Source organism: Sapajus apella, unplaced genomic scaffold (genome assembly GCF_009761245.1).
Source record: "Sapajus apella isolate SASKATOON/1434 unplaced genomic scaffold, GSC_monkey_1.0 scaffold12, whole genome shotgun sequence".
In the NCBI taxonomy this organism is placed as follows: domain Eukaryota; kingdom Metazoa; phylum Chordata; class Mammalia; order Primates; family Cebidae; genus Sapajus; species Sapajus apella.
Window position 1 is genome coordinate 18,845,406 of NW_022436952.1, and position 6,741 is coordinate 18,852,146.

General features: G+C 42.6%; 1 pseudogene; it reads left to right on the forward strand.

The window, feature by feature from the left end:
• Window positions 1-5,117: 5,117 nt before the first annotated feature.
• On the forward strand, window positions 5,118-5,744 carry LOC116552650 (annotated as a pseudogene).
• The last annotated feature ends 997 nt before the right edge of the window (window positions 5,745-6,741 follow it).

Consider the following 6,741-nt stretch of genomic DNA (forward strand, 5'->3'; position numbering starts at 1 on the left):
AAAAAAAAAAAAAAAAAAAGAACACAGATACGACCCATGGAGTCTATTGGCACTCAGCCTTCCACACCAGGTAACCAAGTCATCTGGGTCCAACTTCTGAGGAAGACAGGGAGAACAGCTTGAGAGAAATCCTGGAAGATCAACTCAATAAACTCTGTGTGTATGCGTGTGTGTGTGTATGTGATTACAACTTTTCAGAAGTACATTTTCCTTCTGTAGTCAAATGCTTTTATCCATGAGAAACATAGGCTGCCTGTGTGACCACACCAAAATAATCACTTTACTTGATAGTCAAAAGAAGTAAAATATTTTGCCTGACAGTGACACCTCTAATGTTCTCTTAGCAGGATTAATTATTTCATGCTTGGACTCATCACAAGTCTCCAAGGTATTCCTTATCCCACAAGATTGCAATTATGTGTTTTTATTTGTTTTTCCTTAGTGTTTTGGAAGAAAATACCACATCTTAGGCATCTTTGTGTCACCAGGACCAACTAGATCTCTGGTCATGTACAGGGGAGTCAACGGATATCTGTAACGCTGAGTGCCAGAAAACATGGAGGAAAAACATGGAGGGAAATGAAAGAATGAGTGTTTAGGGGAGAGTGTGAATGAAGGAATGAGCAATGGAATGAACCACCCTGTTGAAGCAGCTAACTTTGGCATGTGATCCTTTTCAATCTGGAAAACATCATCTTCATTCAACTCCCTAGGAAGAAAAGGAAAGGAGTTGAGAGAGAGAGGATGTATTTATTTCATTTTCACCCTTCAGACTTAACTGTCCTCTACAGTAACCCACCCCAACTGGAACGAAAGCCTATATTGTGAGCTTAACCTTTCGTATCTGTTCTCAGGGCTGCCTAGCTGCAATCACTCTCTACCAAGGAAGGACTGCAGGAATGCAGCCAGAGACGCTGTTAGAGCAAGACGTTGGGCTTTATTGGGCAAATACAAGCCAGCACTTACCGAGTTTTTTTTTTTTTAATAAAAGAGGGGGGCGGGATTTCTTAGTTCTTAGGCTCTGTTGGGGCAGCAAAAAGAAAAGTGTCAATCTGGCAACTGGCCACTTGATAAGAGCATAAGTGTGAGGGCCAGACTGACATCTCAGAATAGCATTAAAAATCTAATATATTTACATATATCTACATATCTCTGATTGATGCCTTATTGCATTTCATTTTGAACTGTGAGTCCCAGACCCAGCCTTTATCAAAGCCCACTGGTGCTCTCTGCTACTTTTTTTTTTTTTTCGATGGAGTCTTGCTCTGTCACCCAGGCTAGAGTGCAGTGGCGCCATCTTGGCCTCCCGGGTTCAAGAGATTCTCTTGCCTCAGCTTCCCGTAATCAGGATTACCGGCGTGCACCACCATACCTGGCTAATTTTTGTATTTTTTTTTTAGTAGAGACAAAGTTTTGCCATGTTGGCCAGGCTGGTCTCGAACTCCTGACCTCAAGTGATCTGCCCACTTCGGTCTCCTAAAGTGCTGGGATTACGGGTGTGAGCCATTGCACCCGGCGCCCTGCCACATTTTCACAGAGGATGAGATGGCTACACTGTCAACGTGAAGTACCAACTCCAAGAACCATATGCCTGCTTGGCGGTGCCCATTCTGGAAGGGCCTTGTGAAGAATGACATACGAAACCTGTGTGATAGCAAAAGAACAGACTTGTTTTGCAGGCCCACAGAAAAGCAAAACCCAAGCATTGTAAGAGCACTTGTTTGTACCAATCATTTGCTTTCTAGAATTCTTTACTCTTTTTAGGTACTCAGTTAAGATCCTTCAACTTGTTCTTACTGTTTTCTTCTATTTTGCAATGAGGATATTGTTAATGTTCATGTATACGGAGAGAACTTTTGTTTTAAAGATGAGGTCAAAAAATTAGCAAAACTCAGCCCAAGCAAGTCCAGCCAATGATACCCGTTTCTCCAAGATTAGGAGGTATGTTTTTGGAAGAATATTAAAGGTTGACTTGAGAGGAAGTCAGGATAATGCCTTGTGCTAACCATTTTACACCCCCAGAGATACAGGTGTTTTGATTTGTTTTGTTTTTCACCAAATGTCTTTCAGATCTATTGCTGCATTTAATGTCACAATATACCCATGACTTACACTTGTTCGAAAGTTGGCTATAAAATGTGTTAATAATAATTTACAAAGCAGGAATCATGAAGTTAGAGGAATGTTAAAACTCAACAGGCCTTTGAGAGTCAGTCATAATCTCTCATTCTGAGACATGATATCCAAGTCCCAAGAAGGTTAAATGACTCACCCAAAGTCATATAGCCAGCAAAAATCAAAGCCTGTTTTAAGTTTAGATGGCCAATCTTCGTCCCTAAAGATAAAATTACTACTGGAAAAAGATGGAAAATGATGAGCCATTTGCCAGGAAAAACAAAGCTAGGACAAAAGTTTGTCTTAGAGCAATTCCAGCTATATTCAGGTGGCTGGGGTGCAGCCTTCTTTTATTTTTTTTTGAGACGGAGTTTCGCTCTTGTTACCCAGGGTGGAGTGCAATGGCGCAATCTCGGCTCACCACAACCTCCGCCTCCTGGGTTCAAGCAATTCTCCTGCCTCAGCCTCCCGAGTAGCTGGGACTACAGGTGTTGCCACCATGCCCAGCTAATTTTTGTATTTTTAGTAGAGACGGGGTTTCACCATGTTGACCAGGATAGTCTCGATCTCTTGACCTCATGATCCACCCGCCTCGGCCTCCCAAAGTGCTGGGATTACAAGCGTGAGCCACCGCGCCCGGCCTGGGTTGCAGCCTTCTACGCCTGATGACACATGGGCAGGATCTACTGTGCAGGCCGCCATCTTGCTCTTCATAAGTCCTTCGGGGTTTCTCAGCCTGTATCTATTCAATGCTCAAAAAATGGTCTGTTTTCTTTGTTTCACACTAGACCTCTTTTTAAGCTAGATATTTTTAACTCTATTTTTATTGGAAGTATATTTTACATATCATAATATTCATCCATTTCAAGTGTATAATTTAATGATTTTTAGTAACCTCACTAAGAAGTACATCATCACCATAAATCAGATTTAGACATTTGCATTTCTCCCAGTAAACTCCCCCAGGCCCCTTTACCTGTAAACCCCATTCCAACCCCTCAGGAAAGATTCGATCTTCCTAATACACTATGAAAAGAAAGTAAATAGAAGCAGTTGACGTTTTACATCGAAGTAGTTTTGACCTGCTATAGTCTCTCCCTCCAGAGAACATTTTGCATTCACGAAGGCAATTTTCTCACCATACTGGTTTATCTCTTAGGGTACGTCCTGATTGTCTTTGCTGAAACAATTACTCCTACTTAAGTTCTGAGATTTGGGTGAGTCCCTGCACTGCCCCGTGAGGCTGGGTGGGCAAGACTGCTAATTATTCTGGCTGTTTCCCTTCCCTCACCCCGTCTTGGTCATCTCTGTTTATTTGGCTAAAGGGTAAAGATCTGACACAAGGAAGATTGGTCCATACTCCTTTCTCAGCTGACTTAAAAAGCTGTTTTCCTTCCTTCCCCATCTGACTGGCCCAATGCTTATACATCCCCCATTCTCCTGGCAAGTGAGAACTGAGTGTGTGGGAATTGAGCTTGCTGCCAGCTCTTGTCCAGAGGGCAGGCTATTTCTCTGGGTCGCTTTTACTTGCTCTCTCCCATGCTTCTTCCCCATAGTATTTTCATAATGACAGAGCCCAGGAACAACCCACAGGTCCACCCATAAAGAAATGGCCAAACACATCACTCAGTATGCATATCTAATAACGACTTAAAATATGCTGTAGAAGAATATCTGACCATGTAGAAAAATCTTTTTTTACATGGCATTAGGAAAAGAGGATATGAAATTAAACATACAGCATGAAATCCCTCTGCAACCATTGTATGCATACACATGATTCTGCAAGTGTGTGTATCAAACATACCTAAACACAAAACACCAAAATAGTTAAAGAAAAGTGATTATCTCTGCCTGGCAAGATTATGGGTAATTTATATTGATGTTTTTCTGAAATTTTCAAATGTTTACCAAAAAATACATGTTACTGGTGTAATGAGAAAAAGAATTACAAATGTTATGATAAACAGAATGAAGGATCAGCTCCCTGAGCTAAAACAGCGTCTTCCTCTTGTTTGCCATAGTCCAGGTGCACTGTCAGCACCAGGTTCTTCTTATTATTAACATCACTGTTATTACTGTGCTAATCACAGTGTACATAACTCCTTCCTCTGTACTAATCATCCACCACACCTGGGAGACTGATCTTGGTTGGGGAGACAAGGAATCCCGAGTAGACAGACAGTTTGGATGAAGTTCAGAGATGAGTTAGCCAAATGATCAAGGGAGTGGGGAGGATTGTTGCTGGCGAAGAGATGAAAGGATCCATTTTTATAGCTCTGCTGAGCAGAGACTGGGGGGTGGAGGGAGGCTTGAAAATGGACCCAAAACATATGACAATCAGGAGCAATAAAGTGTGAGGAGGGAGCCGAACAGAGCCTGGTCCACATCAGTAATCGGATGCTCCACTAACAGAAACATGAAGCATGAACATCAAGGAACATCAAGGAATCTCCTTTGGCACAGGCTATTAGGTTCAGAGCCAATCCCTATGGGAAGGGAAAGCCCCACCATTCAGTAAGTAGAACATGATGTTGCATTGTACTGAAAAGCCCTCTGGCTTCCCATAGCAATGTGAGCCTTCAATTTCACATTCCTCAAAGTGAGGAAAGGCTCTTCTGGTTAGAAGCCCAGATGCAAAATGCATCCATCAATTCCAGACTAGGCACTTCTGCAGCAAAGCTCCCAGTGTCTTTAGCACCCTCAGAGAGCTGCCTCGCTCTGCTGCTCTGACCAAGGGACCTCTGTTATTTATTTATCTTTCTCACACCCACTCATTCAGAAGGATTTCCTCAGAGGCTTCTGTTGCCCACTTTTGTGCTAAGTTTAGCTGACAAGCATGGGCAAGCAAAAGATTTGATCTTTGCCCTTAATGAGAGTACACGGTAATGATGAGGTCAAAAAGATGACTTTTCTTAGGTGTTACTGGCAATGCTCTGGCACCTCCTGAAGAACTCAGGGTCCCAGGGTCTGGGGAGTATGAAAAAACAGGGCAGGTTGAGAGCAGCAGTAATCCAGAATGGCTCCTCTGATCTATGTTGATAAGGAAAATGGAGAATCAGGCACCCATGTGGCAGCTAAGGATGGGCTGAAGCTGGGGTCTGGACCTTCAATCAAAGCCTGAGATGGGAGATCTCAAGTTTCAACACCACATTTTGGCAAAACGTTCCATGCTCCACCAGCCTTACCTAAAGCTACCAGAAAGGCTTTGGGAACTGTCAACAGAACTACAGGAAAGTCAGTAAAGACCAATGAACCCCTCAAACAAAAACAGCCAAGCTTTTCTGCCAGAAGATAACAGAAGACTGTTAAAGCAAAAAGCTCTGTTCCTGCCTCAGATGACGCCTATCCAGAAATAGAAAAATGCTTTTCCTTCAATCCTCTAGACTTTGAGAGTTTTGACCTGCCTGAAGAGCACCAGGTAGCACACCTACCCTTGAGTGGAGTGACTTTCATGACCCTTGATGAGGAAAGAGAGCTTGAAAAGCTGTTTCAGCTGGGTCCCCCTTCACTTGTGACGATGCCCTCTCCACCATGGAATCCGATCTGTTGCAGTCTCCTTCAAGCATTCTGTTGACCCTGGATGGTGAATCGCCACCTGTTTGCTATGACATAGATATTTAAATTTCTTAGTGTTTTAGAATTTGTGTGTATTTATATTAATAAAGCATTCTTTGTTTAACAGAAAAAAAAAAAAAGAAGGAAACATGGCAACCCCAGGGAAGACAAGCAGGGCCCACGAAACAGAACAAGTCGGCATGACCAAGTTGAAACGTCACTTCATTTTCCAAGCTCACAGTAAATATCCATTACTATCCCCAAAGGAGTAGAACCTAAATGCAAGTTTGGATGGTTATGAGGAAGATAATTATTTTATCAGATCTTTCTCTCAAGGAGATAACTTGGTAATATGGAGCTTGAATGCAAAGGTAAGAGAGAGGATTCAAGGGAGATCTATCAGTATCCTATTACAAGGGTGGGTGAAGACAGTGACAACGTGAATGAAGCAGTGGCAATGAATTTGGGGAAAGCAATGGGTGAAATGAACCCCAGAAAGTTGGCGATGGCCTTGCTGCTGTGCCCAGCTGTCTAGAATTACTGACTGATTGGTAGCGATTCTAATTAGCGCCTGGGAAGTCAGAAAGGAAAAGCTAGGGCTTCAGGGAAGGTAAAGGTTTTATTTAATATATATTGGTTTTAGAGTCTGAGCGAACCATCTGTGTACTCTTGGAGGCAATAAGAAATGTAGTTCAGGAGCTCAAAAGAAGGGCTGGGTCAAGAAATGTAGATCTGTAAGTCAATCCACATAGCAGTGCAAAGTAATGGAATCACTCAGGGAGATAATATATTGAGAATAAAGGAACGCTGGCCAGGCACAGTGGCTCATGATGGTAACCCAGCACTTTGGGAGGCTGATTTGGGAGGATTGCTTGAGACCAGGAGTTTAAGACCAGCTTGGGCAACATGGTGAGACCTAATCTCTACCAAAAAGAGAGGCGTACTGAGAAGAAAACCTGGAAAAGAATCTTTTAATGGGGCATGTTTGGTATATGTAGCCTATTCAGAGGAAGAACTGACAAAAAAACCCAGAAGTGCTGAAGAGATGAGCTACTAAGAAAAGCCATA